The sequence below is a fragment of the Sprattus sprattus genome (genome assembly GCF_963457725.1).
Source record: "Sprattus sprattus genome assembly, chromosome: 3".
Classification (NCBI taxonomy): Eukaryota; Metazoa; Chordata; class Actinopteri; order Clupeiformes; family Clupeidae; genus Sprattus; species Sprattus sprattus.
In genome coordinates this window covers 47,619,607-47,637,745 of record NC_137922.1, presented here as the reverse complement: position 1 = coordinate 47,637,745, position 18,139 = coordinate 47,619,607, and positions in this window count along the sequence as shown.

The window sequence follows — 18,139 nt, the reverse complement described above, 5'->3', positions numbered from 1 at the left end:
GCAGAAACAATATGTTAAATACTGCATGGTAATCCAGATTAGAAATGAAAGCGGATCTTGTTGTTGACCTTTGTAAGAGCCTCATAATCTGTCAAAACCTAATTTATAAAGAGTGAGTAAACGGGGGTGAAATGTGTACGTGTCTTTCACCGCAAACGTCAGGATTCTTAGAATTTCTATGCATCCTTTCACATGCGTAGGAGTTTAAAGAGGAGTTTGAGTATTTGGACACTCAAATTAGCGATGCCCAATGATGAGATCATGAAAAAAAGCTCAGAATTCAGATGAGAAAACACAGATGAAGAATAAAACACACATCACCAAACAAGTTCAGGTGTGCATAAATCAGAATATGTGGATTCTAAGGTTTGTGCATACTCAATGTTTTAGGATGGAATGTATGCTGAGTTTAAAATAATGAGACCCCTGGTGCTTTTCAGTTCTGACACCCATCTCTCTCTCTCTCTCCTTTTCTCTTTCGTCTTTTATTCATTATTTATTTATTTCATTCATTAATTCTTTCTCTCACCCTCTCTCTCCATTGTTCTGATATGACAAAAATTAAACAGTTGCCAAATAACACAATATATAAAAATCACAAAACACAACCACTGTTTGACTTTAAAATGTCCACTGGTTCTCCTTCAGGTGGCTACAAGCTGCTATATATGCAGCAGCGGTTCCTATTGATCTTGAATGCTCCCTTAACTCTCAGCCAGACGCTTGTTGCAGCTGGACTGTGTCACGTTTACTCACCTGGGAGGGTTTATTGACCCACACAAGCCCGCTACATGATTAAACAAGACAACACATGTAGGAGTGGGGCGTGAGAGGTAACAGTATGGCGCTTCAGGATAAATAGTTTCAAGGTTATTTTCTCTGTCGCTCTTATAATTTCTTGTAGCTACATTCATTTACTTTTGTCCAATGGCATATCAGTCCACTATAATGAAAGTAGGACTTAGGACTCTACTTAGGACTCCGTTAACCTTTAAGCCTTTCCCCCCGGTTAAAATCATCGATACAGTGTTTATTTGGCACCTTTAAGACGAGAAGATCGTCAGAGTCTGTGTGAATGAGACCTTTCAATCTAATTTCGGTCCATTACAGTGAACACTGAGAACTTAAACAAACAAGAAAACAAACAAAGCTGACTTCAGTCAGTTTTTATTGCCACAAGCGACACACTGCAACACACACGTGGATTTATGTAGGCGACACAGGACACACGCACACGCAGGCCTGAGGTGGCTGTGAAATGTACACTCTGCATTTCACCCATCTCAGACTGCCCTTCCTCCAGGAGCAGTGGGCAGCTTCTCAGCGCCCGGGGACCAATTGAACCGTCCGTCTCGGTCACAGACGTGCAGGAGTTCTTTCTGTTGGGGTTCTGTTTGGAGGAAACCCCTTGTGAACACAAGGAGAACATGCAAACTCCACACAGAAAGGTCCGGGAGATAGCCCACCTGAGCACTGAAGGTCTGGGGAGGACCTCCCCCCCAGAACCAACAGCGCCCCATGCGGGAATCAAACCCATGACCTTCTTGCTGTGAGGCGGCAGTGCATGCACCTGAACTTGATTGTTTCGCAGCACATAGGGATTCAATGGCATAAGTCAAATAGAACATAGAAGGGTGCAAATAGGAAATATTTGGGTGAGTATGAAAAAAAAACATAGTAGGGTGCAGATAGTGAATCATTGGGTGAGTATGAAATAGAACATAGTAGGGTGCAGATAGTGAATCATTGGGTGACTACGTCCAATATGCAGTTAGTATTCTCTCTCCCGCTCTTATAAAGTCTTATCACTGCACACTGATTTACTCTGCTTTCATGACATGTACATCTGCTATAGTGGAAATACCATCCACTCTGGTGTCGGTTCACGTAATTTTGTTGAGTTAACATTAAGAATAAATGCAATATTTATTTGGCGCCTTTAGAACAGTAGAGTCTGTCTGTGTGAATGGGACCTGTCCAATTTGTATTTCACAGTTTGACAAGTTGAATCATAATAGCGCATGATTATGCAGCACAGAGGAATGGGGTAATAATGCATGGGACATAAACCGTAGTAGAGGACATCCAATAGGGTTATTATGGGCTGGCAGGGCCTAGTGTGGAATAGGTGGTTGCCTGGCCTGGATCGAATCATGAATTACGTCCTCACCTCAGTGACTCCATGCCCATGAGTAACCTTCTCATTTAAACAGCACTGCAGTAATTACCACATTTTAGCCATTGATCTGGGAGGCAATTACAGTAAAGCCTATTTACCCTTTCTTCCACGAAGGTAGCCAGGGCACAGATGCGTGCATGGATTAGCGGAAGTTGATAGAAATGCACATAAATGAATAAATAAACAAAGGGAGGCATATCGTGGTCATGGGTTGAGCTTGTCACAACTTGAAAGCACTGCTCGAGCACAGAGAATGAAAATCACCTAATTAAAATCTACATTAGAAAAATCACTAATTAACATTTTTGTTATATAGGTGTGGATGCTTGAATGAATATTAAAGTAGCACTTTGCAAGATTTTGAAACTTTTTGAGGTATGGTTTTAAAGGCAACTAGTTTTTGTATCAGATACCATCCTCAAATTCATTTTGATAGCATATGGTCATGTGAAGGACAGATAAACACCTATGTTTTTCCCAATAGCCATCCAGGATATGCCCCATGTAGTTCTGTATACCGGCCTGGAAAGCCCGGCAAAAATGGAAGAAAAGCTTTCACAGCATGATATTGCCAGCTATACTGCCAAAAGACTCCAGTTAGTGGTTTGGCAAGCTTATATCAGTGTCAACTGGGCTGTTGCCAGGCATGGCATGGCATTATGCAATGGCAGTTCAAAGACAACTTGTCGAAACTCCGGACAAGTAGCACGTCACAAATGCGCACCAATAGGGTTATAAGAGCAGGCTTTTCCACCCCTACCTACCTAGTCTACTTGCACTTCTAGCTGTTTTTTTTCAGTTGTCATTCAAGCACTGTGTTTAGAAGGTGTTCGGTTCAGTTTGCAAATGCCATGAAACTTCAAATATTTGACATAAACATGCACTGGATTATGATCAAGGACTGCACCTTTAAGGGCAGTGAGTAAGAGTCAGCCTTGGGGGAAGCCTGACAGGAGTAATTGGTTGACAGTGAAACATCCATTTCGCTGTCAGTGCCAGAGCAAGGTGACAACTAGGAATTACAAGTACAGATGACATTGACGTAGAGTGATAGACTGATCCCTTGTGTTTTTCTCTGTCAACTTCGTCTCGCCAATAACCTCCTCATTCAATCTCATGAGACAAATTTAGGGAGACAAAGTGAACCTGTCATTCTCTAACAGTCAGCAAAAATATATATAATGTGTCAAATCTCATCTAATTTTTTCTTTTTCTTTCTCATTTCTTTCAGAGACTGTGGAACCAGTGATTTTGAAGTTGCTTCTAGAAAATTCTGAGTTGAGTAATGAATAAGGGCACATCGTGAACATGAGGGATCTCAGCTCCTCACAGGACCTTCTGCTCCGAACACACTGACAGCCAGAAGGTATCCGCTCAGAGGGCCTTACCCTACACGGCTACACCAGTATATACCCCAACAAACTGGCCAGCGGTAGAATGTGTCATATCAATCTAATTGTACAAGCATTTATCTGGCTCTAGCCTCAGGGTGGATTGTTTCCTCTCTCTCTCTCTCTCTCTCTCTCTCTCTCTCTCTCTTTCTCCGCTTGTTTCGTAGTGGGAAAGAAGAATAGAAAAAAATAAACAAACACATGAAAGGTGTGAGCTTTTCACCACCCTCTCACATCCCCCCCCCCCCTTTCCAGCACTCACCTTGGCCTGCAAGGATCACTCTCACTGACAGGAAGGGGAAGCGCAGATGAACTCTTCAGAGACTCCCCTGGTGAAACCTGTGGAAACCAGTCGAAAGCAAGAGTATACTACTAGCATGTGTGTGTCCCATTAGTATGTAAAGTAATCGTGTGTGTCCATTAGTATGTAGAGTATACAGTTAGCATGTGTGTGTCTCATTAGTATGTAAAGTAAACGTGTTTGTCCATTAGTATGTAGAGTAAGCATGTGTGTCTCATTAGTATGTAGAGTACACATGTGTGTGTCCCATTAGTCTGTAGAGTAAGCATGTGTGTGTCCCATTAGTCTGTAGAGTAAGCATGTGTGTGTCCCATTAGTCTGTAGAGTATACTGCTAGCATGTGTGTGTCCTATTAGTATGTAGAGTACACATGTGTGTGTCCCATTAGTCTGTAGAGTAAGCATGTGTGTGTCCCATTAGTCTGTAGAGTAAGCATGTGTGTGTCCATTAGTATGTAGAGTAAGCATGTGTGTGTCCCATTAGTCTGTAGAGTATACTGCTAGCATGTGTGTCCCATTCTTATCACAATACATTCTGCTTTTTAACTAAGTTTCTAAGAGTTCTTAGTGTTCATCACTGTGTTGTTAGTGTGTAAAACACTAGTGTGTTTTTTAATTGACTACTTTGACAACACATTATCTGCACAATCATATTTATAAAGAGATTTTGAATTTGAAATAATGAGATAGAGAGAGAGAGTCTTTAAGCGTGAAGCATGCATGTGCCCATAAAGAGAAGTGTGTGCAGGTCTGTTATATCTGTGATGTGTCAAATAACAAGGACAGTCTACTGCCTTGAGTGCTCTAATGCATAGAATGCTGTTGAAATATGTGCCGGTAGGTTTCAAATTTGTGCTGTAAAAAATCCCAGCCGAAACCCAGATCCATATCTATTTGTGTTGTGTAATAAAACAAGGACAGTCCTGCTGCTTTGAGTGTTTTATTGCATTTATACTGGAGCAGAAAGCCCAAATAATGTGTCACTGCAAAAACCCCGGACATTTCACCACGATCGGTTTGTTGCTATGCAACAAAGCGACATTGTGACAAGGTGACAAGGTGACAAATGGTTTTACCATGTATGACTAAGACAGAGGAATGTTTCAATGTTTTATCAATTAAATAATACATAAACAATGCTCTTGCGTATGAGTAAATACATGAATAAATAAATAAAACAGGCTGCTCTTAACTAGCTACTTCTAAACCAGGCATATACTCACACTGGTCACACCGTACATAATTCATAAATCCACATGTCGGTCTGCCTGCTGTTTCCCTTTATGGCCAAGCCTGGAGATGGAGCAGCGTGTTACGTGACCTGTCACCCTTAGCAACCCCTCTCAGACTTGATTGGCAGGTGAGTAGCTGTGGAGAGCATCTCCTGAAGGCGGTGAAGCTTTAGGACCCGCTGGAGTAGCACACATCAATCTCCCATAAGACAGAGGAGAACAGGTCAAAGTGGCACATGCATGACAGTATGGTACACGTTGAACCCTGACCTGTCAGTCTTAAGTCTCCTGCTGGATAATGTAGTGTAATGTTGTTATGCCCCCCCCCCCCCCCCCCCCCCACTGCGTCCACATGAAAGCTTTTGTGCTGGTATACAATATAGTTGTCATCAACCTATCATTATAGCTATTGCTAGGGCACACTAATGCTATTATGGAGCTATGTAATATAATTAGGAGTTATAATAATGATAATGTCTAAATGGACTGACTGGATAATTATAAGTGTTGCCATTGAAATGCTGACATTTCAAAAGAAAGGCTGATTGCAAGTAATTTAAACAACCCCAACTGCTTAATGAATAATAACAATATCCAGTAGGAGTTATTATAGACATCAATCAATTTGATATTATAAAATCAATTCAATTTGCAATATGTGTTCTGTTTCCCTCCCTTTTTTGTTCTGTTTCCCTGTCTCTCCTTCCCCCTTTGCACTCTCTCTCTCCCCTTTTCAATCTGTCTATCATTCATTCCTCTTTCTTTCTTTCTATTTCTCCCTCTCCTTTTCCCGTTTCCCTCTCTATCTCCTCCTCCAACCCCTTGTGTGCATAAGTTCAAGGACGTCGAGTAGGTCCTTCAGCTCTCTTTCTCCTTCTTCCCCCTTTTTTACACCCTCTTCGCACTCTCTCTCTCTCTCCCCTTTTCAGTCTGTCCATCATTCTGTCTTTCTTACTTTTTATCCCTTTTCTTCCTCCCATGTCCTCCCACTCCTCCTCCGCCCCCTGATGTGCATAAGTTTCCTCCACTAAGAGCCCCAACAGGAAACAAACAGAAAAAACATGCAAAAGAACAGAACAGTGTGTGTGTGTCCTGTGTCGCCTCCGCTGACCACGTGTGTTGCAGTGTGTTGCTTGTGCGAATAAAGCCTGACAATTATTATTATAAGTTCAAAGACATATTCCTTTAGCTCTCTTGCATCTTCTTCACCCTTTTTCTTCCTCTCTCTTCACACTCTCTCTCTATCTCTTTCTCCCTTTTCAATCTGTCTATCTTTCTTTTTTTTCTCCCTCTATCTCTTCCTCCGCCTCTTTCTTTACCCTTTTTCTTCCTCCCTCTTCACACACTATCTCTCTCTCTTTCTCTCTCTCCCCTTTTCAATCTGTATCATTATATCTTTCTTCCTTTTTCTCCCTCTCTCTTCCTCCACCTCCTGGTGTGCATAAGTTCAAGGACGTACAGTAACTCCTAGTCTGCTGGCTCCTGGTGGGAGGGATGGGGTCACTGGGTGTCCTTTCTCCCGCTCAACAGGTGTGTCGCTTTGAAGGTGAAGGACTCTTTTCTCAATTCACAGTCCGTTCCGTGTTGAGACCGCTGCTGTTTGAGCTGTACTGTTTATATTGGCCTCATTTGCCTCCCATGTTTGTAAAACAGTGAAATGAGAATATATTCACACTAAGCAAGCATAAATAAACACAAACAAACACAACACATACAACATACACTTCAACAAAATACTTTCCATCTCTCTAATTGCTTTGGGTCTTTTACTGTGTTGTTGCCTAAAGAAACAGAATTTTATTCTTTCAAATATAGGTGTACTGATCATGGTCAAGTGACAGTAATGAAATGTATTAAATCAGTCCTTGTAATTCAGCATTGCAACTGGTGTAGAAAGGAGAATGAGAATGTATTCAAAAATAATCACACATTTAAACAAATATAACATATTACACATATAACAAAATACTTTCCAATAGCCTAATTGCTTTCTGTTTTTTACTGTGTTGTTGCCTGAAGAAACGGAATATCATTCTTCCATATAAGAACTGTACTGTACATGGTCAAGTGACAGTCATAAAATGTATTAATTCAGTCTCTGTAGTTCAATTCCCTAAGGTGGCCACTCTCACTTCCCTGATAGTCTCACAGCAGCGCTGTAAAAAGACGTATCAAGAGTAAAGGTGAAAACCACATGAAAATGCACAAAGTTATAAGTAAAACTATACATCCACAATTAAAACTGAAATTATTGGAAACTTATGAGCAAATTATAGCAAAAATAATGAAAGAAAGAGGCATCAATTATAAGCATGCAATCAGCACTTAATAAAACACAAAACTGTGAGCCTGGAATCCTGAGGTAAATCAATGTTTGCACTCAAGTTATTTTGCAGCAGCAGGTGATCCAACAAATGCCCACGTTCAGTTCATGGCCTCCGCCTGGTGCCAATAACTGCAGAGCAAATGCTTGGAGCATGACTTGATTACAAGAAGCACATATTGCTGATTCAGCCTCTTTCCAAAATAACTGGAGGTCTTAAATTACAATTCTCTGTGCACTGGTATTCTGGTAATAATGGCCTTATTAGTATTTCTTTTTTACGGTGATGCCTTTCTCCACCCGCTACAAACTGGCCTCATTTGCTGTTTATGATGTGAGATGGAGACTAGCTAAACAGTGAGTCAGTGTAAACACACCACTGATGTCTCTCAATGTGTATTGAAAACGAGGAAGAAGAGTTGGAACAAGAGGATGATGATGGTGGTGGTGATAATGATGGTGCTGGTGGTGGTGATGACGATGACGACGGGAAAGTTGATGGTAATTAATGATGATGGTGATGATGGTGGCAGTTGAAAGTGATGATGCATGTACATACCAAAACAACAACAATAACAACAACAAAAGACTTAAGACAATGGTAAAGTACATATGTAGAGTTGGCTCAAGTGGGACCCCGGGGATTGCTTGGAGTCCCACATACCCTCCCCCTCAACATCAGGCCACTTCTGAAGGAGACTGAGCGCAGCCATCTTGCCCTTGGGACAGTGAATTTATGTTCCCATGCTGCGTTCCACCTTCAACCTGAAATACTTTAGCTCCAGAAACCATATTATGGGATATTAAGGATTTATATTTCAAAGGTTTCAAAGATATCCACTTCAGAGGTACATAATCAGTAACCACTGTTCCAGTGAAGTGGTACTTAAGCCCTTCTACTGCCTATTTAAGAGAGAGATGGAGAGAGAGAGAGATACATGGAGAATGACATCAAAGGTGTGTTTGAAGCTAAATTTAATCAGCAGGTGTTACCAATACATGGTGTATATATCTCATTTCCCCATCTGTGCTAGGCATCCCCTCTCTACTGCTGCATAGTTTCCGTAAGGCTGAAGTGTACGCACCAGGTAGTCAGTCCCTGAGCCAGTTAGGCCTAACATACTGGTAAGCCCTGTAACAGCACTGTAGCCTCTGAGTTAGTCTCCAAAACTAGTAACAGGTTTTGTCCCTGGAATATGCCAAAAGATTGAAATCAGCTGTGGCAAAATCCTGTGCGACACTATTCCTAGAAGAAACCAGTAAAAGGTAAGAGGGGTATTCGTCAAAACAGATTGTAGGCATCCAAAGACATGACCCAAGGTCAGCCTACCTGACAGGTAGCAATATAACATTAAAACCCAGGAGCTCACCTAGCAGCCTGGTGTTCAGACCCTGAGCCAGTTAGGTCTAACATGCCGATAAGTGTCGCAGTCTGGCAGCCTTGCAGACTCTGAGCTATAGTATCAGGTTGTGTCCGTGGAATACGCCTACATCTGGAAATCTGCTTTCAATGTCCAGAGCAACACTATTGCTACAAGAAACCAGTTGATAACAAGTAAGGGAGTTATTCATCATAACAGGCTGTAGGTATCCAGAATAAATGACCCTAGGTCAGCCTACCTTACGGTAAAAATATTGCATTAAAAAAGAAGGGGCTAAGGCTGAGTTCCTATTTGACTGGAGACAGAGTAATTGGGTGAACCAAGATTGGGTCCTTTAATAAACTTATATTTATTTATTATATTTCAGCAGCCTTTTGCAAAAAATGAAAAATAATAATAATTCTGGCTATGCCAGCCATGAATGCAATTCACAAACACATTCACACACACCCAGAATGCAATAACCACTAAATTGGATTCACATACTGTATTTGCCCACACACTATTAGATACTCATGCACACACACATACACCCACACTCCTCTACACATGCACACAAGCACACATGCGGGCAAACAACGAGAAACACCTTTATAACCAGATGGGCCCATGGATGCCAAGCGATGCCTGATTGACATGAAAACTCATTATAACTTTCCACCTCCTTCCCTCTCAGACGTGGAGGGCTCTACAGGAGTAATTAGTGGCTGTTGTAGGCAGCTGCTTGTTGTGGCACATCTGGGCTTGAAGGACCTGCAGGACACCAACTGATATGGAAGCCACTTACAGGGCAATGGAATGCAATGCAATGAAACCACTTCCAGGGCATCGGAATGCAATCCAATCCAATAGAATGCAACGTGAAACTCAGCTTCCTGCTGCTGTGCAGCTGTAGGGGGAATTTCCAGTTCTGGAGAATGTCATCCTGTTGCAGAGTGCCCCATTGTACAGCCTAACATTTGGTCACGGCCATGAAGGTGTTCTACACACCTGGAGAGAGTGGCCGATAACCACTCCAATTTTGCTGGCTACCTGGAACGTCATCATGTTGCAGAGTGCCTGGTTGGACCACTTTACTTTTGGTGCAAGAGAGAGAGAGAGAGAGAGAGGGAGATAGAGAGAGAGATTGATAGACTAAGAGATAGTTAGATAGATATAGAGACATAGACAGCTAGATATATCTGTATCTCTATATCTGGGCTCTGTTAAGTGCCTAGAGACAATTCTATTGTTATGGCGCTATATAAATAAAATTGAACTGAATTGAATAAATATATATATAGAGATAGACAGATACATAGAGTATACAGTATATTAGAACATTAGGCCGTGCCACACTTGCTTAGTCATGTTCAATACTGAGTGAGAAGTAGATTTTGACAGGGCAAAAACCTTTTTGAGTGGCTTCTGATAGATATTTAAAATGTGCTCTCGTGGCGGGTAAAATACCTCAAGGGAGCAATCGACTTTCCAATATTAATTCCGTGCTCCCAGAAGGTTGCTTTTTGATTAAAAATGTTAGAGTTCTTTGGCTAAATTACCAGCGCATCAAAGCATGGTGATTAGGTTTCCGAGCTCAAAAGGTTGGGGAATAAGTTCCAGGCCATTAACTCCTCTTGAAATTGCTTGTAATGGTATTTGCCAATGTTATTGTTTCTGCCTGGCTGTCTGCATCTTGGTGGGTGTGTTTTTTAAATTAAAGCATAAATACGACATGCTTTTTGAACCCAGGTCGTACTCTCTATATTATTTAGGTGTTCCAGCAACAATTCACGGTGCAGTGCAATATTGCAATGACATACTCGGCTGAATAGAACGACACACCTTGTAGCTGAATTATTACTGAGTAGACACATTGCAGGTGTGCAGTGAGTGGACACATTGCAGGTGTGCAGAAATGTCTCTAAAATCCTATAATGTCAAGATTTCATGTTACAACTTTGCATTATTAAAGTACATTAACACATTCTGCTTGTGTTTTATCCTTGGCCATTTGCCATTTGCCCAGCTGGAGTGCTGCTTTCATGGTGTGCCCCTCACCCCTTCACCAAGTCTTACTCTCACTCTGATAATGGTGCTGCTGTTGATGATGGTGATTGTGATTATGATGATGTTAATAAGGGTGCCTGTATATAAATGCTCTAACTCTTACTCCAACTCTCTCTCTCTTACTCCAACTCTCATTTGTAACTCTATCTCTAACTCTCATTGTAAATCTATCTCTAACTGTCAATCTTACTCTTACGCTCAATCTTACTCTAACTCTCTCTCTTACTCTTGTTCTTTTCTCTCTGTCTCTAAACCACACCAGTGTATCTGTTGATGTGTTCCATTCCCTGGTGTGATCTATGCTTTGTGTGAGGAGTTGTAATGCAGCTGGTAAGTCTCAGTCAACAATGAGGGTTCTTGGCCTAGAGAGCCACTGAAAGCCACCCGCAGTACTCTTCTGTACTTATCTGAAGGAGCCATCTCTGTATCTCTATCTCTTACACACATACACATAGAGAGACAGACAGACAGAGGGAGATACTACAGTCAAACCACTGACAATGCTGCTTATGATGATGGTGATTACGATGTTGATTATGATGACGATTATAATGGTGCTTTTATAAATGCATGTACACTACTGTGTACAGAGACAGGGAAGGATAAATCTCTTGACTGGTTTCTCAAGTAACGCCACTAATACTGGCCTATTTGCATGAACTTCATGAAGTGTAAAGTGGATCACTATACAGTATACCCCACCCCACCCCCACCAATGAAAAACACAAAACAAAACGAGGGGCAACATTAAGGAGTAAATGGATGACTTTAGATACTTGCAAAGCTTCTTGCATTCAAAGCTATTCCAACTAATTTACTTTCCTTCCTCAGCAACCTCTGTCTGCCACGGTCGTTAGTATTTCACTCACACAAGACGGTCAGAGTGGGCAGGGTTCCGCCACAGGTCTAAGCCTATGAATGATTCATACTTCGGGGACACTTTCTGCTCAAATCCGTCTTTGAAAGTCGAGAGTTTGAGTGACAACAGCTTGTCTCTGCATAAGAGCATTCGTTCTTTGCTCCGGTGTTAATTGGTAACAAACCAATTAAAATTATATCATCGGTGGCAAACTCCATGACTTATAGATGAGCATCGGGCCCGCCACTTCTGACAACTGTCTCTGAACATTACCTTTAATTAGATGTTAATTATAGCAAATAGGCCCCTCTTTCTCACCTGGAAGGGGTGAGGAGCAGCCAGACCTGAGAGGAAATTTGGGACAGGATCCAGATCGAGGGTGAAGGGAAGGCTCTCGAAGGGGCTTGTTAAGGGCCTTGATTGCCATGCACAGAGATTGATTCCATCGGAATTGGATGGGATGGGAAAGTCTGACTATACCTCTCATTTCATTATCACATAGATTGCCAAAAAAGAATTGAGGCCATATTAGAAGTTGAAATGGGGTGCCCAGAGATGGAGAAGACACAGGATTCAATCTAGGCAGTTAAATGGCTGCTTCGCACAATTTCAATTGCAGACAGTGCTTGAGACTGAAATGAGGAGAATGATTATTTCTGCGTAGATATGAAACATGTATGTGTCAAAGTAGAGAAAAATCTTTTGGTACAAACTTTCTCCAAAGGCCATAAGCCATCACAAAACTCGGTCTGTCCAACTAAATATAGATCAGTTTAATTCGTTTTTTTTTAACGTCCAATTTGTCATGTTTACAAAGAACTTACTAAGGAACTAAGGATTGAAACATTAAAACTTTAGTTTCATAACAAAAACATTAAACTGTTATTTTTATGGATTCAAAAATGCACTATTTTTTCCTTTTTAATAATATTTCATAATTAGAACATAATACCCACAGGGGTTGTTTTTGTCAGACTATATTATTAAATGGACATTACCTGTGTTATATCCTGATATAGATATAAAGAGAAAGATCTGCAGACACACACACACACACGTGCACACGCGCGCACACACACACACACACATACACAGACACACACACACAGACACTGACACATAACTGACATAAAATGGACATCACCTGTGTTATATCCTGTTACAGATATAAAGTGAAAGATCATTCATGTCTAGACAGAGGTTATATGGCCAATGGCCAAAAGCCCAGTCACAGTAGGCATCCACATACATCAGTGTCCAGTGGTTGAGTGTGTGTGTGTGTGTGTGCGTAGGTGTGGGTGGGGGCAGCTGGGGCAGTCCTGCATGGAGGGTAATGAGTAATGTGTGTGTGTGTGTGTGTGTGTGCCCACACTGGAGCTCCTCATTAATCAGCATTTGGTTCCAGTGGGAGTCATGAAGGAGGAGAAGTGATGGAGTTCATGAAGCCGTCATTATTTTACCCCTGATTCCTTCCCACAGCTGGGCTGGCCGTTAGTCTGGGTTGGCGCAGGCTTGTGATTCATATGTGGGAAAGAGAGATTAAAACAGGGGTTAGGTTAGGATGACTATAGTCAAACCCTCTTAGGCACCAATGCTCTCCACCAGAACACTCTCTCTCAAGTGGATTTCCTTGAAATATTTTTATAAGGCTTATCTCACCAAGCTACAAAATGGATGTTAGCCTATGCAGTCTACACTTACTATTATGAAAAAAGGAGTTAAACTATTTAGTATAAATGCATTAAATGCACATCACTTTATCCTTTGGTGTCTCATATAAATGATAATGTATCGCTTTTACACACAGAAACCATTCATAATAGATACTTTCAAGTATCCCATATTTGCACGGCCCTCCTTTGCTGTCACGGAGTGGCAGTTTGATAAAACTCCTTTCTAGGATAAATGAGGGGAGACTGGCGCTGGCGCTCAGGACGGTAAACCCGTATGCAGATGAATGCCCTCAGTAAGAGGATCTGACACTTAAAATAGCAGCGTTTCTTCACATTGCACAGTGTTTTCACAAGCGTGGGCCGACGAGGCTGTGGAACCTGTGTGTGTAAGCCCGGATGATGACAGATTGCACTGAAGAGAGAAGAAGATAAAGAGAGTGACATAGAGAGAGAGAGAGAGAGAGAGAGAGAGAGAGAAGTAGATGGCCCCTGTGATGTGCTGTAGCTTTGGGGCTATCGATACTGTAAGTAAGTTTCATGCTAATTCCCCCTAGAGTTAGCAGCCTTAGGAGTCCAGGCCCTGCATCTATGTTCACAGTGATTGGCTGACAAGGATGCCTATCTAGTAAGACGTTTCATGATTGGTCAGTGCATGATATATGTTTACATTGATTGGCTGACAAGGATGTCTATCTAATAAGAAGTTTAATGATTGTTAAGTGCATGGTATATGTTCACACTGACAAGGATCAGTGGTGTAGTGGTCCCCGGAGAAGTGGGTATACTCTTAATTTATTTTAAGCTGCCCATACAGCACAGGAGATACACCCTGTTTAGAGAAGTGGGTATACACAATGCTGATTTAAAAATAAGTGGGTATCCTGCGTATACCCTGGTCTACACCACTGATGCCTATCTAATAAGAAGTTTCATGATTGGTCAGTGCATGGTGTATGTTCACAATGAGTGGCTGACAAGGATGCCTATCTAACAAGAAGTTTCATGATTGGTCAGTGCATGGTGTATGTTCACAGTGATTGGCTGACAAGGATGCCTATCGACTTGGAAAATTCATGATTGGTTAGTAGAATGATGCCTATCTATTTCGAAGTGTCATGATTGGCTAGTAGAGGGAGACCATGTGGAAATATCAGCTCCTGTAGATCCATACAGAGAGCCTCAGACACAGTTGATCTCCCATCAGTGGTATTCTGCTGACTCGTGGGGTTTCAAAATGCATGGTTGTAGGCGTAAGTCACAGCATATGGCAATTCAAGCTAAATTACCCAGCAGCCCCCTTTCTGTCAGGGTGGCTAAAATGAATGGCGTCATTGATCAGAGACGGAAATTAGTGGGAAATGTATCACTGCACAGGTCGAGAAACTCAGTTAGATGATAAAGTTTTATCATCAGATGAAGTCTAATGGAGGAAAAGACAGTTTAATGTGATTTTAAAAGTTATTACTGGGACCACTCTCTCAGGTATTGCCGGGGGTTCTTATTGAAAGCCTGTTAAAAAACCTATAAGGGTTTAGATGGAATGCATCATTTACAATAGATTACCATATTATGCAGTTAGCCTCCAGAGATAATTCTCTTTACAATGACCGCCTTTTGTCAAATCATTGTGGATGGATATGTTGTTTAGCACTTATGAATACAAAACGTTTCAGAAGTGCTAAACAACATAGCCATCCACAATGATTTGACAAAAGGCAAAAGGCATAATTTTTGACAAAATATGACAAAAATGTCATTTAGATAATGTTAAGTCGACTTAAAGTGCAGCTGCTGGATACATTTTCACGAGGTTTTAAATTGGCATTGAATAATTTAGGACACTGTTTGGGCAGAAGACAAGGTTTCTTGGTGTAATGCAATGTGATATGTTTTCTTATTATACGGCTCTTCAGAATGTTCTAAAAAGTATCGTTGATTTGAATGGGCCATCCCAACGTTCGCAGGTCTGATATTTCTTGATAATGATAGCTGCGAAAAGATAATGACCGCTGTCATTGGCAACTGGTTTTGTGCTTCTAATTCACATCTTTCATATCATTCCGCAAATAGTCCGGTCATTTAACGTAACAGGCTTATTGTAATTTGAAGTCAGCAAGTAATGGGTTGCCATGACCTCCGGATAATACATTATCCCTTACTTAATACTATGAGAGGTATTATTTACACTGCTTATTTATATTTATATGGTTCATATTATACTGCTGTCCTTTGAGGATTATCTAGGTAATCTCTATTTAGGTGCAAACCCAGAAGAAACTTTCGGACATTCAGACCTCATCTTCTCCTGATGATCTCTCCTTGGGCCTCTGTCTTTCATAGTGACTCAAGCCTGGATACTCAATTAGCCTCTACTTCAGTTGCCCCTGATGTGACGTCTGGTCATGAACAGCATGTCTGAGATGCCAATAGTAAGTATTTATTATGATAGAGCGTGTGTTTTACATCATATAATTGTCAGACATCTCACACAATGTGACTCTCTGCATCTCTAGTAAACACACAACCACATTAAAACGATCAGCATCTGAGACACCAGAGACATATAAGAAGTATGATGTCCCTTAACTTCTCATTCACTCCCATTCATTTTTTAAAATTGCGATTCATTCAGTTAGGCTCCTGTATTCTATGGTATGCCCGACATTTTGCGTATGATATTCCCCCCCCGCCCATGATTGCTTGCATTGCTGTGAATTCCCCAAAACACAGCAGAAGTCAGTAGTCTACAAAATCAGGACATTTACCAGAGATGCAGTTTGCTGGAAGAGGATAGATTGTAAAGTTAGGGAGTGTTTTGTGATGTGAGTTAGGGAGTGTTTTATTGTGAATAAAATACCTACTTAGTTGTCTTGACTAGGTTATATATGTATGGGCATCCCATAATATACTGTACACCTAAACCATGGAGCAGGTATTTGCAGCAACTGACCTCCTGTTCTTCTAAATCACTAAAACTGTATGGATATTCGATCATATACAGTACCTGCCACCAGCCAAATGCACCAAATAAGGTCTGTAGCTATCACCGATGAATTCTTCTGAAATAGTGAGAGTCATGTTTTATTCACACAACCTCTTCTCTTCTCTTCTATTGTCTTCTATTATCTTCTCTTCTCTTCTCTTCTCTTCTCTGTTTTCAGTGTTTTTCTTGACCCTTGGCCCCTTGTTCTTTCTCTACTCTATTTCAATGGTGCAGTCTAATGGCATAAGGCACAACAGAGAGGTATAGATTTGCAGAAAGTGTGTTTGAGAAGGAAAAAGTAATTTCTCCTTATCCTTTGGGTAACTCAATTTTAATTGATGTGGAACGTTGCCAGGCTGTCCTGTGAGTGTGTGTTTTTGAAGTGAGTTGCAGAAAAAACTGCACTGGGACAACTCAGAGGATGCCAAGAGGTTGGTATTTCTCACTCTTTCCTTCGCTCTGTTTTGTTCCGGTTAACACTCCTTTAGGGGCAGAACTTCTGTCTTGCTCTTGGTCTCTAGGATGATCCCTTACACGATACAGGTGTGTTTGTGTTTGTGTACAGTGTCTTTGCAAAAAAAAAAGAAATAAAGAAACTTTAAAAACATATTTTCAGTCAGGATTCAGTATCCAATCAATAAACGTCTGAAGAAATCGTGACGCAGAGAAAGTTAAATCTTCAACCGAATATTTCTAAGCTTGATGTGTTGTGAGAGAGAATGTCTACATCCAAACTCTCCCACCCAACATATGGTGTCTGTGGGCTGAAACAGAATGTGTTGACAGCAAATCTCGGAGAAGTGATGGGGTCTTAGCCTCTGAAAGGAAGTCCGAGAGTATCCACCTCTAAAGCTGCAGACATCTGTCAACAACCGCCTCAGTGATAGATAAGTGCAAAAAACACACCTCTTCATCTCTTCCACACTTCTGCTTTTCTTAGTTTCACTTTGTTTTGTGCAACTCTTAGAGAACTTTATACCGTCTGGTCAACAGGAATGTTTTTTTTTCCCCATATAACTTTTTGTATGCCATTGCCCTTTGTCATTGCCCTTAGTATGCCATTGTGGTATAAGGTGCAGTACAGAGCACTAGTTGACAGTGTATTGATATTGTTTACATGTATAATCCTCACTCTAACCCCCTCAGGAGTATAATCCCAGGTCAGGGTAAGGGTTGGAGCTGGATAAGAACCCATGTTAGGGTCAGGGTAAGGGTAGGAAGGTTAGAGGTGGGAGAGATGTGGTCTCAGGCTTCTTCATGCAATGCAGGTTAATTCACATGTTCCAATGTGGTCTGTGAACTACTCTGCCATAACCACTGGCTCGCTTTTTCAGCAGCCTCAAACAACTCCTTTAAAGCTCCTATAGATGACCATCCTTGAAAACCAAAATCCAACAGAAGTGCTGTGGTTGATTTAGCTTCAAAGCCTCTAACACCTATCTCACTGGTCTTGTGTGCGTCTGTGTGTGTGTGTGTGTGTGTGTGCGCAAGTGTTTGTGTGTGTGTGTGTGTGTGTGTGTGTGTGTGTGTGTGTAGCCTCCAACACCCATCTCCACTGGTCTTGTGTGTGTCTGCCAACCCTGTTCCCTCCACATACATCAGCTTCTTCCTTTCAAAGGCTTCCTCAATCACATCTTCATAGGGAATCCTCAACTCAATAAAGTAAACAATGCGTTCACTCTCACCATGTCTGTTCTCATCGCAGTCACAACATTACCCTGTTCAACTTGAAGTTGCCATATTAAGTTTGTATATGAATGAACAAAAT